At 36.9% G+C, this 16,133-nt stretch overlaps 9 non-coding genes across 9 annotated transcripts; 8 read left to right on the top strand and 1 right to left on the bottom strand.

The window, feature by feature from the left end:
• The first annotated feature begins 61 nt into the window (after positions 1-61).
• TRNAN-GUU (transfer RNA asparagine (anticodon GUU)) lies at positions 62-135 on the top strand. Its single transcript has one exon. It is a non-coding gene; the product is annotated as a tRNA-Asn (tRNA).
• Positions 136-972: 837 nt separating this feature from the next.
• TRNAM-CAU (transfer RNA methionine (anticodon CAU)) lies at positions 973-1,044 on the bottom strand. Its single transcript has one exon. It is a non-coding gene; the product is annotated as a tRNA-Met (tRNA).
• Positions 1,045-1,229: 185 nt separating this feature from the next.
• On the top strand, positions 1,230-1,303 carry TRNAN-GUU (transfer RNA asparagine (anticodon GUU)). The gene has a single exon. It is a non-coding gene; the product is annotated as a tRNA-Asn (tRNA).
• Positions 1,304-3,565: 2,262 nt separating this feature from the next.
• Positions 3,566-3,639, top strand: TRNAN-GUU (transfer RNA asparagine (anticodon GUU)). The gene has a single exon. It is a non-coding gene; the product is annotated as a tRNA-Asn (tRNA).
• Positions 3,640-4,729: 1,090 nt separating this feature from the next.
• TRNAN-GUU (transfer RNA asparagine (anticodon GUU)) lies at positions 4,730-4,803 on the top strand. The gene has a single exon. It is a non-coding gene; the product is annotated as a tRNA-Asn (tRNA).
• Positions 4,804-6,063: 1,260 nt separating this feature from the next.
• On the top strand, positions 6,064-6,137 carry TRNAN-GUU (transfer RNA asparagine (anticodon GUU)). Its single transcript has one exon. It is a non-coding gene; the product is annotated as a tRNA-Asn (tRNA).
• A 1,090-nt stretch (positions 6,138-7,227) lies between these two features.
• On the top strand, positions 7,228-7,301 carry TRNAN-GUU (transfer RNA asparagine (anticodon GUU)). Its single transcript has one exon. It is a non-coding gene; the product is annotated as a tRNA-Asn (tRNA).
• Positions 7,302-8,395: 1,094 nt separating this feature from the next.
• Positions 8,396-8,469, top strand: TRNAN-GUU (transfer RNA asparagine (anticodon GUU)). The gene has a single exon. It is a non-coding gene; the product is annotated as a tRNA-Asn (tRNA).
• A 4,588-nt stretch (positions 8,470-13,057) lies between these two features.
• On the top strand, positions 13,058-13,131 carry TRNAN-GUU (transfer RNA asparagine (anticodon GUU)). Its single transcript has one exon. It is a non-coding gene; the product is annotated as a tRNA-Asn (tRNA).
• Positions 13,132-16,133: the final 3,002 nt, after the last annotated feature.

Genomic DNA, 16,133 nt, shown 5'->3' with positions numbered 1-16,133 from the left:
TTCTAGGAAACTTTCTAGATGAATGCTTTTTAGCCTTTGTCAGTACATGCTTTTGCAAGCTGTCTCTGTGGCGCAATCGGTTAGCGCATTCGGCTGTTAACCGAAAGGTTGGTGGTTCAATCCCACCCGGGGACGTAATTGACCTTGTGATCAAATTTTGGTGATCTTTAAGTAGACAAGTCAAAATTTCAAACCACCTCTTATAGTGTAGGGTACCTGGCCTTCTCTGATGCAATCAGAGTCAGATTTGATTAAGTCATTTTATAAAAAACAGGAAGCACAATTTAGCATGGGGTTGCAGAGAAAAAAAATTATGCAGGCAGAGAAATCCAATTGAGTAATTAATCAGCTCTCCATTTTATGGCTTTATTTTTATGCTAACACATTTGCTCTCTGAAAAGTGTCCACAAAGCCAAGTCTCTGATTAACACCTTTGTAGGAATGGTTTTTCACCTATTACTGATTAAAACTTGCTTCATTGGAAAGGCAGCAAGATGCATCCTCATTACAATGTCCACTGAAATAATACAGGTTGACACCAGGAAACATAAACCTCACTGCATCCTTGCTGCTTTCTCAAGTGGGAATCTGTTTAATGTGAAAACCAGGTGATATCTAATCAGCACACAGGTAAGAAGTTAAGAAAATCTTTCTTTAAGGGTGAAGATGTTTCTCACAAAATCGTTGCCCCAATGCATCATTGAAATTCAAAATGGAAAGATGATTTTGAAATATCAATTGTACATTTTGCATTGCTCTTCTGGTGACAATGTAGCTTGTTTTTGTCAATTACCATTTCAGTAATAGGGTAAAGAAAATTAAGTGGATTTCTGAAAAAAAAAACAATGCTGTCAATATACTATTAAAACAAATTAAAATGTTAAAAGTTATTGTACTTTAAGTAAAAATAAAAGAGTCAAAATATCAATTCCAGTTTTGGAAGAATTTAATTAACAAAAAAATAAGTGCACATAACAGAGGATGGATTCGATCCACCGACCTCTGGGTTATGGGCCCAGCACGCTTCCGCTGCGCCACTCTGCTGCTCATGTAAGTACCAGAGATCCTGAAGTACTCACTCATCATGTGAAAGTACCAATGTGTTTCTTCTTTGGTCAATGGAAGAAAAATCTTGCAAAACTCTCCAGATTATTGCCTTTTAACGTTTTTCTAGGAAACTTTCTAGATGAATGCTTTTTAGCCTTTGTTAGTACAAGCTTTTGCAAGTTGTCTCTGTGGTGCAATCGGTTAGCGCATTCGGCTGTTAACCGAAAGGTTGGTGGTTCAATCCCACCCAGGGACGTAATTGACCTTGTGATCAAATTTTGGTGATCTTTAAGTAGACAAGTCAAAATTTCAAACCACCTTTTATGGTGTAGGGTACCTGGCCATCTCTGATGCAATCAGAGTCATATTTGATTAAGTCATTTTATAAAAAACAGGAAGCACAATTTAGCATTGGGGTTGCAGAGAAAAAAAATTATGCAGGCAGAGAAATCCAATTGAGTGATTAATCAGCTCTCCATTTTATGGCTTTATTTTTATGCTAACACATTTGCTCTCTGAAAAGTGTCCACAAAGCCAAGTCTCTGATTAACACCTTTGTAGGAATGGTTTTTCACCTATTACTGATTAAAACTTGCTTCATTGGAAAGGCAGCAAGATGCACCCTCATTACAATGTCCACTGAAATAATACAGGTTGACACCAGGAAACATAAACCTCACTGCATCCTTGCTGCTTTCTCAAGTGGGAATCTGTTTAATGTGGAAACCAGGTGATATCTAATCAGCACACAGGTAAGAAGTTAAGAAAATCTTTCTTTAAGGGTGAAGATGTTTCTCACAAAATCGTTGCCCCAATGCATCATTGAAATTCAAGCTGGAAAGATGATTTTGAAATATCAATTGTACATTTTGCATTGCTCTTCTGGTGACAATGTAGCTTGTTTTTGTCAATTACCATTTCAGTAATAGGGTAAAGAAAATTAAGTGGATTTCTGAAAGAAAACAATGCTGTCAATACACTAAAACAAATTAAAATGTTAAAAGTTATTGTACTTTAAGTAAAAATAAAAGAGTCAAAATATCAATTCCAGTTTTGGAAGAATTTAATTAACAAAAAAAATAAGTGCACATAGCAGAGGATGGTTTCGATCCACCAACCTCTGGGTTATGTGCCCAGCACGCTTCCGTTGCGCCACTCTGCTGCTCATGTAAGTGTCAGAGATCCTGAAGTACTCACTCATCATGTGAAAGTACCAATATGTTTCTTCGTTGGTCAATGGAAGAAAAATCTTGCAAAACTCTCCATATTATTGCCTTTTTAACCTTTTTCTAGGAAACTTTCTAGATGAATGCTTTTTAGCCTTTGTCAGTACATGCTTTTGCAAGCTGTCTCTGTGGCGCAATCGGTTAGCGCATTCGGCTGTTAACCGAAAGCTTGGTGGTTCAATCCCACCCAGGGATGTAATTGACCTTGTGATCAAATTTTGCTGATCTTTAAGTAGACAAGTCAAAATTTCAAACCACCTTTTATGGTGTAAGGTACCTGGCCTTCTCTGATGCAATCAGAGTCATATTTGATTAAGTCATTTTATAAAAAACAGGAAGCACAATTTAGCATTGGGGTTGCAGAGAAAAAAAAAAATATGCAGGCAGAGAAATCCAATTGAGTGATTAATCAGCTCTCCATTTTATGGCTTTATTTTTATGCTAACACATTTGCTCTCTGAAAAGTGTCCACAAAGCCAAGTCTCTGATTAACACCTTTGTAGGAATGGTTTTTCACCTATTACTGATTAAAACTTGCTTCATTGGAAAGGCAGCAAGATGCATCCTCATTACAATGTCCACTGAAATAATACAGGTTGACACCAGGAAACATAAACCTCACTGCATCCTTGCTGCTTTCTCACGTGGGAATCTGTTTAATGTGAAAACCAGGTGATATCTAATCAGCACACAGGTAAGAAGTTAAGAAAATCTTTCTTTAAGGGTGAAGATGTTTCTCACAAAATCGTTGCCCCAATGCATCATTGAAATTCAAGATGGAAAGATGATTTTGAAATATCAATTGTACATTTTGCATTGCTCTTCTGGTGACAATGTAGCTTGTTTTTGTCTATTACCATTTCAGTAATAGGGTAAAGAAAATTAAGTGGATTTCTGAAAGAAAACAATGCTGTCAATATACTATTAAAACAAATTAAAATGTTAAAAGTTATTGTACTTTAAGTAAAAATAAAAGAGTCAAAATATCAATTCCAGTTTTGGAAGAATTTAATTAACAAAAAAATAAGTGCACATAGCAGAGGATGGTTTCGATCCACCGACCTCTGGGTTATGGGCCCAGCACGCTTCCGCTGCGCCACTCTGCTGCTCATGTAAGTGTCAGAGATCCTGAAGTACACACTCATCATGTGAAAGTACCAATGTGTTTCTTCGTTGGTCAATGGAAGAAAAATCTTGCAAAACTCTCCAGATTATTGCCTTTTTAAACTTTTTCTAGGAAACTTTCTAGATGAATGCTTTTTAGCCTTTGTCAGTACATGCTTTTGCAAGCTGTCTCTGTGGCACAATCGGTTAGCGCATTCGGCTGTTAACCGAAAGGTTGGTGGTTCAATCCCACCCGGGGACGTAATTGACCTTGTGATCAAATTTTGGTGATCTTTAAGTAGACAAGTCAAAATTTCAAACCACCTCTTATAGTGTAGGGTACCTGGCCTTCTCTGATGCAATCAGAGTCAGATTTGATTAAGTCATTTTATAAAAAACAGGAAGCACAATTTAGCATGGGGTTGCAGAGAAAAAAAATTATGCAGGCAGAGAAATCCAATTGAGTGATTAATCAGCTCTCCATTTTATGGCTTTATTTTTATGCTAACACATTTGCTCTCTGAAAAGTGTCCACAAAGCCAAGTCTCTGATTAACACCTTTGTAGGAATGGTTTTTCACCTATTACTGATTAAAACTTGCTTCATTGGAAAGGCAGCAAGATGCATCCTCATTACAATGTCCACTGAAATAATACAGGTTGACACCAGGAAACATAAACCTCACTGCATCCTTGCTGCTTTCTCACGTGGGAATCTGTTTAATGTGAAAACCAGGTGATATCTAATCAGCACACAGGTAAGAAGTTAAGAAAATCTTTCTTTAAGGGTGAAGATGTTTCTCACAAAATCGTTGCCCCAATGCATCATTGAAATTCAAGCTGGAAAGATGATTTTGAAATATCAATTGTACATTTTGCATTGCTCTTCTGGTGACAATGTAGCTTGTTTTTGTCAATTACCATTTCAGTAATAGGGTAAAGAAAATTAAGTGGATTTCTGAAAGAAAACAATGCTGTCAATACACTAAAACAAATTAAAATGTTAAAAGTTATTGTACTTTAAGTAAAAATAAAAGAGTCAAAATATCAATTCCAGTTTTGGAAGAATTTAATTAACAAAAAAAAAAGTGCACATAGCAGAGGATGGTTTCGATCCACCAACCTCTGGGTTATGGGCCCAGCACGCTTACGCTGCGCCACCCTGCTGCGCATGTAAGTGTCAGAGATCCTGAAGTACTCACTCATCATGTGAAAGTACCAATGTGTTTCTTCGTTGGTCAATGGAAGAAAAATCTTGCAAAACTCTCCAGATTATTGCCTTTTTAACCTTTTTCTAGGAAACTTTCTAGATGAATGCTTTTTAGCCTTTGTCAGTACATGCTTTTGCAAGCTGTCTCTGTGGCGCAATCGGTTAGCGCATTCGGCTGTTAACCGAAAGGTTGGTGGTTCAATCCCACCCAGGGACGTAATTGACCTTGTGATCAAATTTTGGTGATCTTTAAGTAGACAAGTCAAAATGTCAAACCACCTTTTATGGTGTAGGGCATAGGTCTTCAACCTGTGGCCCTCCAGCTGCTGCGGAACTACACATCCCAGCATGCCCTGCCTCAGTTTTACCATGCCTTAATAGCAAAACTGTGGCAGGGCATGGTGGGATGTGTAGTTCCGCAGCAGCTGGAGGGCCACAGGTTGAAGACCCATGGTGTAGGGTACCTGGCCTTCTCTGATGCAATCAGAGTCATATTTGATTAAGTCATTTTATAAAAAACAGGAAGCACAATTTAGCATTGGGGTTGCAGAGAAAAAAAATTATGCAGGCAGAGAAATCCAATTGAGTGATTAATCAGCTCTCCATTTTATGGCTTTATTTTTATGCTAACACATTTGCTCTCTGAAAAGTGTCCACAAAGCCAAGTCTCTGATTAACACCTTTGTAGGAATGGTTTTTCACCTATTACTGATTAAAACTTGCTTCATTGGAAAGGCAGCAAGATGCACCCTCATTACAATGTCCACTGAAATAATACAGGTTGACCCCAGGAAACATAAACCTCACTGCATCCTTGCTGCTTTCTCAAGTGGGAATCTGTTTAATGTGAAAACCAGGTGATATCTAATCAGCACACAGGTAAGAAGTTAAGAAAATCTTTCTTTAAGGGTGAAGATGTTTCTCACAAAATCGTTGCCCCAATGCATCATTGAAATTCAAGCTGGAAAGATGATTTTGAAATATCAATTGTACATTTTGCATTGCTCTTCTGGTGACAATGTAGCTTGTTTTTGTCAATTACCATTTCAGTAATAGGGTAAAGAAAATTAAGTGGATTTCTGAAAGAAAACAATGCTGTCAATATACTATTAAAACAAATTAAAATGTTAAAAGTTATTGCACTTTAAGTAAAAATAAAAGAGTCAAAATATCAATTCCAGTTTTGGAAGAATTTAATTAACAAAAAAATAAGTGCACATAGCAGAGGATGGTTTCGATCCACCGACCTCTGGGTTATGGGCCCAGCACGCTTCCGCTGCGCCACTCTGCTGCTCATGTAAGTGTCAGAGATCCTGAAGTACACACTCATCATGTGAAAGTACCAATGTGTTTCTTCGTTGGTCAATGGAAGAAAAATCTTGCAAAACTCTCCAGATTATTGCCTTTTTAAACTTTTTCTAGGAAACTTTCTAGATGAATGCTTTTTAGCCTTTGTCAGTACATGCTTTTGCAAGCTGTCTCTGTGGCGCAATCGGTTAGCGCATTCGGCTGTTAACCGAAAGGTTGGTGGTTCAATCCCACCCGGGGACGTAATTGACCTTGTGATCAAATTTTGGTGATCTTTAAGTAGACAAGTCAAAATTTCAAACCACCTCTTATAGTGTAGGGTACCTGGCCTTCTCTGATGCAATCAGAGTCAGATTTGATTAAGTCATTTTATAAAAAACAGGAAGCACAATTTAGCATGGGGTTGCAGAGAAAAAAAATTATGCAGGCAGAGAAATCCAATTGAGTGATTAATCAGCTCTCCATTTTATGGCTTTATTTTTATGCTAACACATTTGCTCTCTGAAAAGTGTCCACAAAGCCAAGTCTCTGATTAACACCTTTGTAGGAATGGTTTTTCACCTATTACTGATTAAAACTTGCTTCATTGGAAAGGCAGCAAGATGCATCCTCATTACAATGTCCATTGAAATAATACAGGTTGACACCAGGAAACATAAACCTCACTGCATCCTTGCTGCTTTCTCAAGTGGGAATCTGTTTAATGTGAAAACCAGGTGATATCTAATCAGCACACAGGTAAGAAGTTAAGAAAATCTTTCTTTAAGGGTGAAGATGTTTCTCACAAAATCGTTGCCCCAATGCATCATTGAAATTCAAGCTGGAAAGATGATTTTGAAATATCAATTGTACATTTTGCATTGCTCTTCTGGTGACAATGTAGCTTGTTTTTGTCAATTACCATTTCAGTAATAGGGTAAAGAAAATTAAGTGGATTTCTGAAAGAAAACAATGCTGTCAATACACTAAAACAAATTAAAATGTTAAAAGTTATTGTACTTTAAGTAAAAATAAAAGAGTCAAAATATCAATTCCAGTTTTGGAAGAATTTAATTAACAAAAAAATAAGTGCACATAGCAGAGGATGGTTTCGATCCACCGACCTCTGGGTTATGGGCCCAGCACGCTTCCGCTGCGCCACTCTGCTGCTCATGTAAGTGCCAGAGATCCTGAAGTACTCACTCATCATGTGAAAGTACCAATGTGTTTCTTCGTTGGTCAATGGAAGAAAAATCTTGCAAAACTCTCCAGATTATTGCCTTTTTAACCTTTTTCTAGGAAACTTTCTAGATGAATGCTTTTTAGCCTTTGTTAGTACATGCTTTTGCAAGTTGTCTCTGTGGTGCAATCGGTTAGCGCATTCGGCTGTTAACCGAAAGGCTGGTGGTTCAATACCACCCAGGGACGTAATTAACCTTGTGATCAAATTTTGCTGATCTTTAAGTAGACAAGTCAAAATTTCAAACCACCTTTTATGGTGTAAGGTACCTGGCCTTCTCTGATGCAATCAGAGTCAGATTTGATTAAGTCATTTTATAAAAAACAGGAAGCACAATTTAGCATTGGGGTTGCAGAGAAAAAAAAATATGCAGGCAGAGAAATCCAATTGAGTGATTAATCAGCTCTCCATTTTATGGCTTTATTTTTATGCTAACACATTTGCTCTCTGAAAAGTGTCCACAAAGCCAAGTCTCTGATTAACACCTTCGTAGGAATGGTTTTTCACCTATTACTGATTAAAACTTGCTTCATTGAAAAGGCAGCAAGATGCATCCTCATTACAATGTCCACTGAAATAATACAGGTTGACACCAGGAAACATAAACCTCACTGCATCCTTGCTGCTTTCTCACGTGGGAATCTGTTTAATGTGAAAACCAGGTGATATCTAATCAGCACACAGGTAATAAGTTAAGAAAATCTTTCTTTAAGGGTGAAGATGTTTCTCACAAAATCGTTGCCCCAATGCATCATTGAAATTCAAGCTGGAAAGATGATTTTGAAATATCAATTGTACATTTTGCATTGCTCTTCTGGTGACAATGTAGCTTGTTTTTGTCAATTACCATTTCAGTAATAGGGTAAAGAAAATTAAGTGGATTTCTGAAAGAAAACAATGCTGTCAATATACTATTAAAACAAATTAAAATGTTAAAAGTTATTGTACTTTAAGTAAAAATAAAAGAGTCAAAATATCAATTCCAGTTTTGGAAGAATTTAATTAACAAAAAAATAAGTGCATATAGCAGAGGATGGTTTCGATCCACCGACCTCTGGGTTATGGGCCCAGCACGCTTCCGCTGCGCCACTCTGCTGCTCATGTAAGTGCCAGAGATCCTGAAGTACTCACTCATCATGTGAAAGTACCAATGTGTTTCTTCGTTGGTCAATGGAAGAAAAATCTTGCAAAACTCTCCAGATTATTGCCTTTTTAACCTTTTTCTAGGAAACTTTCTAGATGAATGCTTTTTAGCCTTTGTTAGTACATGCTTTTGCAAGTTGTCTCTGTGGTGCAATCGGTTAGCGCATTCGGCTGTTAACCGAAAGGCTGGTGGTTCAATACCACCCAGGGACGTCATTGACCTTGTGATCAAACTTTGCTGATCTTTAAGTAGACAAGTCAAAATTTCAAACCACCTCTTATAGTGTAGGGTACCTGGCCTTCTCTGATGCAGTCAGATTTGATTAAGTCATTTTATAAAAAACAGGAAGCACAATTTAGCATGGGGTTGCTGAGAAAAAAAATTATGCAGGCAGAGAAATCCAATTGAGTGATTAATCAGCTCTCCATTTTATGGCTTTATTTTTATGCTAACACATTTGCTCTCTGAAAAGTGTCCACAAAGCCAAGTCTCTGATTAACACCTTTGTAGGAATGGTTTTTCACCTATTACTGATTAAAACTTGCTTCATTGGAAAGGCAGCAAGATGCATCCTCATTACAATGTCCACTGAAATAATACAGGTTGACACCAGGAAACATAAACCTCACTGCATCCTTGCTGCTTTCTCAAGTGGGAATCTGTTTAATGTGAAAACCAGGTGATATCTAATCAGCACACAGGTAAGAAGTTAAGAAAATCTTTCTTTAAGGGTGAAGATGTTTCTCACAAAATCGTTGCCCCAATGCATCATTGAAATTCAAGCTGGAAAGATGATTTTGAAATATCAATTGTACATTTTGCATTGCTCTTCTGGTGACAATGTAGCTTGTTTTTGTCAATTACCATTTCAGTAATAGGGTAAAGAAAATTAAGTGGATTTCTGAAAGAAAACAATGCTGTCAATATACTATTAAAACAAATTAAAATGTTAAAAGTTATTGTACTTTAAGTAAAAATAAAAGAGTCAAAATATCAATTCCAGTTTTGGAAGAATTTAATTAACAAAAAAAAAAGTGCACATAGCAGAGGATGGTTTCGATCTACCAACCTCTGGGTTATGGGCCCAGCACGATTACGCTGCGCCACTCTGCTGCTCATGTAAGTGTCAGAGATCCTGAAGTACTCACTCATCATGTGAAAGTACCAATGTGTTTCTTCGTTGGTCAATGGAAGAAAAATCTTGCAAAACTCTCCAGATTATTGCCTTTTTAACCTTTTTCTAGGAAACTTTCTAGATTAATGCTTTTTAGCCTTTGTCAGTACATGCTTTTGCAAGCTGTCTCTGTGGCGCAATCGGTTAGCGCATTTGGCTGTTAACTGAAAGGTTGGTGGTTCAATCCCACCCGGGGAAGTAATTGACCTTGTGATCAAATTTTGGTGATCTTTAAGTAGACAAGTCAAAATTTCAAACCACCTCTTATAGTGTAGGGTACCTGGCCTTCTCTGATGCAATCAGAGTCAGATTTGATTAAGTCATTTTATAAAAAACAGGAAGCACAATTTAGCATGGGGTTGCAGAGAAAAAAAATTATGCAGGCAGAGAAATCCAATTGAGTGATTAATCAGCTCTCCATTTTATGGCTTTATTTTTATGCTAACACATTTGCTCTCTGAAAAGTGTCCACAAAGCCAAGTCTCTGATTAACACCTTTGTAGGAATGGTTTTTCACCTATTACTGATTAAAACTTGCTTCATTGGAAAGGCAGCAAGATGCATCCTTATTACAATGTCCACTGAAATAATACTGGTTGACACCAGGAAACATAAACCTCACTGCATCCTTGCTGCTTTCTCAAGTGGGAATCTGTTTAATGTGAAAACCAGGTGATATCTAATCAGCACACAGGTAAGAAGTTAAGAAAATCTTTCTTTAAGGGTGAAGATGTTTCTCACAAAATCGTTGCCCCAATGCATCATTGAAATTCAAGCTGGAAAGATGATTTTGAAATATCAATTGTACATTTTGCATTGCTCTTCTGGTGACAATGTAGCTTGTTTTTGTCAATTACCATTTCAGTAATAGGGTAAAGAAAATTAAGTGGATTTCTGAAAGAAAACAATGCTGTCAATACACTAAAACAAATTAAAATGTTAAAAGTTATTGTACTTTAAGTAAAAATAAAAGAGTCAAAATATCAATTCCAGTTTTGGAAGAATTTAATTAACAAAAAAAATAAGTGCACATAGCAGAGGATGGTTTCGATCCACCAACCTCTGGGTTATGTGCCCAGCACGCTTCCGTTGCGCCACTCTGCTGCTCATGTAAGTATCAGAGATCCTGAAGTACTCACTCATCATGTGAAAGTACCAATGTGTTTCTTCGTTGGTCAATGGAAGAAAAATCTTGCAAAACTCTCCAGATTATTGCCTTTTTAACCTTTTTCTAGGAAACTTTCTAGATGAATGCTTTTTAGCCTTTGTCAGTACATGCTTTTGCAAGCGGTCTCTGTGGCGCAATCGGTTAGCGCATTCGGCTGTTAACCGAAAGCTTGGTGGTTCAATCCCACCCAGGGATGTAATTGACCTTGTGATCAAATTTTGCTGATCTTTAAGTAAACAAGTCAAAATTTCAAACCACCTTTTATGGTGTAAGGTACCTGGCCTTCTCTGATGCAATCAGAGTCATATTTGATTAAGTCATTTTATAAAAAACAGGAAGCACAATTTAGCATTGGGGTTGCAGAGAAAAAAAAATATGCAGGCAGAGAAATCCAATTGAGTGATTAATCAGCTCTCCATTTTATGGCTTTATTTTTATGCTAACACATTTGCTCTCTGAAAAGTGTCCACAAAGCCAAGTCTCTGATTAACACCTTTGTAGGAATGGTTTTTCACCTATTACTGATTAAAACTTGCTTCATTGGAAAGGCAGCAAGATGCATCCTCATTACAATGTCCACTGAAATAATACAGGTTGACACCAGGAAACATAAACCTCACTGCATCCTTGCTGCTTTCTCACGTGGGAATCTGTTTAATGTGAAAACCAGGTGATATCTAATCAGCACACAGGTAAGAAGTTAAGAAAATCTTTCTTTAAGGGTGAAGATGTTTCTCACAAAATCGTTGCCCCAATGCATCATTGAAATTCAAGATGGAAAGATGATTTTGAAATATCAATTGTACATTTTGCATTGCTCTTCTGGTGACAATGTAGCTTGTTTTTGTCAATTACCATTTCAGTAATAGGGTAAAGAAAATTAAGTGGATTTCTGAAAGAAAACAATGCTGTCAATATACTATTAAAACAAATTAAAATGTTAAAAGTTATTGTACTTTAAGTAAAAATAAAAGAGTCAAAATATCAATTCCAGTTTTGGAAGAATTTAATTAACAAAAAAATAAGTGCACATAGCAGAGGATGGTTTCGATCCACCGACCTCTGGGTTATGGGCCCAGCACGCTTCCGCTGCGCCACTCTGCTGCTCATGTAAGTGTCAGAGATCCTGAAGTACTCACTCATCATGTGAAAGTACTAATGTGTTTCTTCGTTGGTCAATGGAAGAAAAATCTTGCAAAACTCTCCAGATTATTGCCTTTTTAAACTTTTTCTAGGAAACTTTCTAGATGAATGCTTTTTAGCCTTTGTCAGTACATGCTTTTGCAAGCTGTCTCTGTGGCGCAATCGGTTAGCGCATTCGGCTGTTAACCGAAAGCTTGGTGGTTCAATCCCACCCAGGGATGTAATTGACCTTGTGATCAAATTTTGCTGATCTTTAAGTAAACAAGTCAAAATTTCAAACCACCTTTTATGGTGTAAGGTACCTGGCCTTCTCTGATGCAATCAGAGTCATATTTGATTAAGTCATTTTATAAAAAACAGGAAGCACAATTTAGCATTGGGGTTGCAGAGAAAAAAAAATATGCAGGCAGAGAAATCCAATTGAGTGATTAATCAGCTCTCCATTTTATGGCTTTATTTTTATGCTAACACATTTGCTCTCTGAAAAGTGTCCACAAAGCCAAGTCTCTGATTAACACCTTTGTAGGAATGGTTTTTCACCTATTACTGATTAAAACTTGCTTCATTGGAAAGGCAGCAAGATGCATCCTCATTACAATGTCCACTGAAATAATACAGGTTGACACCAGGAAACATAAACCTCACTGCATCCTTGCTGCTTTCTCACGTGGGAATCTGTTTAATGTGAAAACCAGGTGATATCTAATCAGCACACAGGTAAGAAGTTAAGAAAATCTTTCTTTAAGGGTGAAGATGTTTCTCACAAAATCGTTGCCCCAATGCATCATTGAAATTCAAGATGGAAAGATGATTTTGAAATATCAATTGTACATTTTGCATTGCTCTTCTGGTGACAATGTAGCTTGTTTTTGTCAATTACCATTTCAGTAATAGGGTAAAGAAAATTAAGTGGATTTCTGAAAGAAAACAATGCTGTCAATATACTATTAAAACAAATTAAAATGTTAAAAGTTATTGTACTTTAAGTAAAAATAAAAGAGTCAAAATATCAATTCCAGTTTTGGAAGAATTTAATTAACAAAAAAATAAGTGCACATAGCAGAGGATGGTTTCGATCCACCGACCTCTGGGTTATGGGCCCAGCACGCTTCCGCTGCGCCACTCTGCTGCTCATGTAAGTGTCAGAGATCCTGAAGTACTCACTCATCATGTGAAAGTACTAATGTGTTTCTTCGTTGGTCAATGGAAGAAAAATCTTGCAAAACTCTCCAGATTATTGCCTTTTTAAACTTTTTCTAGGAAACTTTCTAGATGAATGCTTTTTAGCCTTTGTCAGTACATGCTTTTGCAAGCTGTCTCTGTGGCGCAATCGGTTAGCGCATTCGGCTGTTAACCGAAAGGTTGGTGGTTCAATCCCACCCGGGGACGTAATTGACCTTGTGATCAAATTTTGGTGATCTTTAAGTAGACAAGTCAAAATTTCAAACCACCTCTTATAGTGTAGGGTACCTGGCCTTCTCTGATGCAATCAGAGTCAGATTTGATTAAGTCATTTTATAAAAAACAGGAAGCACAATTTAGCATGGGGTTGCAGAGAAAAAAAATTATGCAGGCAGAGAAATCCAATTGAGTGATTAATCAGCTCTCCATTTTATGGCTTTATTTTTATGCTAACACATTTGCTCTCTGAAAAGTGTCCACAAAGCCAAGTCTCTGATTAACACCTTTGTAGGAATGGTTTTTCACCTATTACTGATTAAAACTTGCTTCATTGGAAAGGCAGCAAGATGCATCCTCATTACAATGTCCACTGAAATAATACAGGTTGACACCAGGAAACATAAACCTCACTGCATCCTTGCTGCTTTCTCAAGTGGGAATCTGTTTAATGTGAAAACCAGGTGATATCTAATCAGCACACAGGTAAGAAGTTAAGAAAATCTTTCTTTAAGGGTGAAGATGTTTCTCACAAAATCGTTGCCCCAATGCATCATTGAAATTCAAGATGGAAAGATGATTTTGAAATATCAATTGTACATTTTGCATTGCTCTTCTGGTGACAATGTAGCTTGTTTTTATCAATTACCATTTCAGTAATAGGGTAAAGAAAATTAAGTGGATTTCTGAAAGAAAACAATGCTGTCAATATACTATTAAAACAAATTAAAATGTTAAAAGTTATTGTACTTTAAGTAAAAATAAAAGAGTCAAAAAATCAATTCCAGTTTTGGAAGAATTTAATTAACAAAAAAATAAGTGCACATAGCAAAGGATGGTTTCGATCCACCGACCTCAGGGTTATGGGCCCAGCACGCTTCCGCTGCGCCACTCTGCTGCTCATGTAAGTGCCAGAGATCCTGAAGTACTCACTCATCATGTGAAAGTACCAATGTGTTTCTTCGTTGGTCAATGGAAGAAAAATCTTGCAAAACTCTCCAGATTATTGCCTTTTTAACCTTTTTCTAGGAAACTTTCTAGATGAATGCTTTTTAGCCTTTGTTAGTACATGCTTTTGCAAGTTGTCTCTGTGGTGCAATCGGTTAGAGCATTTGGCTGTTAATCGAAAGGCTGGTGGTTCAATACCACCCAGGGATGTAATTGACCTAGTGATCAAATTTTGCTGATCTTTAAGTAGACAAGTCAAAATTTCAAACCACCTCTTATAGTGTAGGGTACCTGGCCTTCTCTGATGCAATCAGAGTCAGATTTGATTAAGTCATTTTATAAAAAACAGGAAGCACAATTTAGCATGGGGTTGCAGAGAAAAAAAATTATGCAGGCAGAGAAATCCAATTGAGTGATTAATCAGCTCTCCATTTTATGGCTTTATTTTTATGCTAACACATTTGCTCTCTGAAAAGTGTCCACAAAGCCAAGTCTCTGATTAACACCTTTGTAGGAATGGTTTTTCACCTATTACTGATTAAAACTTGCTTCATTGGAAAGGCAGCAAGACGCATCCTCATTACAATGTCCATTGAAATAATACAGGTTGACACCAGGAAACATAAACCTCACTGCATCCTTGCTGCTTTCTCAAGTGGGAATCTGTTTAATGTGAAAACCAGGTGATATCTAATCAGCACACAGGTAAGAAGTTAAGAAAATCTTTCTTTAAGGGTGAAGATGTTTCTCACAAAATCGTTGCCCCAATGCATCATTGAAATTCAAGCTGGAAAGATGATTTTGAAATATCAATTGTACATTTTGCATTGCTCTTCTGGTGACAATGTAGCTTGTTTTTGTCAATTACCATTTCAGTAATAGGGTAAAGAAAATTAAGTGGATTTCTGAAAGAAAACAATGCTGTCAATACACTAAAACAAATTAAAATGTTAAAAGTTATTGTACTTTAAGTAAAAATAAAAAAGTCAAAATATCAATTCCAGTTTTGGAAGAATTTAATTAACAAAAAAAATAAGTGCACATAGCAGAGAATGGTTTCGATCCACCAACCTCTGGGTTATGTGCCCAGCACGCTTCCGTTGCGCCACTCTGCTGCTCATGTAAGTGTCAGAGATCCTGAAGTACTCACTCATCATGTGAAAGTACCAATGTGTTTCTTCGTTGGTCAATGGAAGAAAAATCTTGCAAAACTCTCCAGATTATTGCCTTTTTAACCTTTTTCTAGGAAACTTTCTAGATGAATGCTTTTTAGCCTTTGTCAGTACATACTTTTGCAAGCTGTCTCTGTGGCGCAATCGGTTAGCGCATTCGGCTGTTAACCGAAAGCTTGGTGGTTCAATCCCACCCAGGGATGTAATTGACCTTGTGATCAAATTTTGCTGATCTTTAAGTAGACAAGTCAAAATTTCAAACCACCTTTTATGGTGTAAGGAACCTGGCCTTCTCTGATGCAATCAGAGTCAGATTTGATTAAGTCATTTTATAAAAAACAGGAAGCACAATTTAGCATTGGGGTTGCAGAGAAAAAAAAATATGCAGGCAGAGAAATCCAGTTGAGTGATTAATCAGCTCTCCATTTTATGGCTTTATTTTTATGCTAACACATTTGCTCTCTGAAAAGTGTCCACAAAGCCAAGTCTCTGATTAACACCTTTGTAGGAATGGTTTTTCACCTATTACTGATTAAAACTTGCTTCATTGGAAAGGCAGCAAGATGCATCCTCATTACAATGTCCACTGAAATAATACAGGCTGACACCAGGAAACATAAACCTCACTGCATCCTTGCTGCTTTCTCACGTGGGAATCTGTTTAATGTGAAAACCAGGTGATATCTAATCAGCACACAGGTAAGAAGTTAAGAAAATCTTTCTTTAAGGGTGAAGATGTTTCTCACAAAATCGTTGCCCCAATGCATCATTGAAATTCAAGATGGAAAGATGATTTTGAAATATCAATTGTACATTTTGCATTGCTCTTCTGGTGACAATGTAGCTTGTTTTTGTCAATTACCATTTCAGTAA

Source organism: Pseudophryne corroboree, chromosome 4, assembly GCF_028390025.1.
Source record: "Pseudophryne corroboree isolate aPseCor3 chromosome 4, aPseCor3.hap2, whole genome shotgun sequence".
Lineage (NCBI taxonomy): Eukaryota > Metazoa > Chordata > Amphibia > Anura > Myobatrachidae > Pseudophryne > Pseudophryne corroboree.
This window is presented reverse-complemented; position numbering and strand designations above follow the sequence as displayed.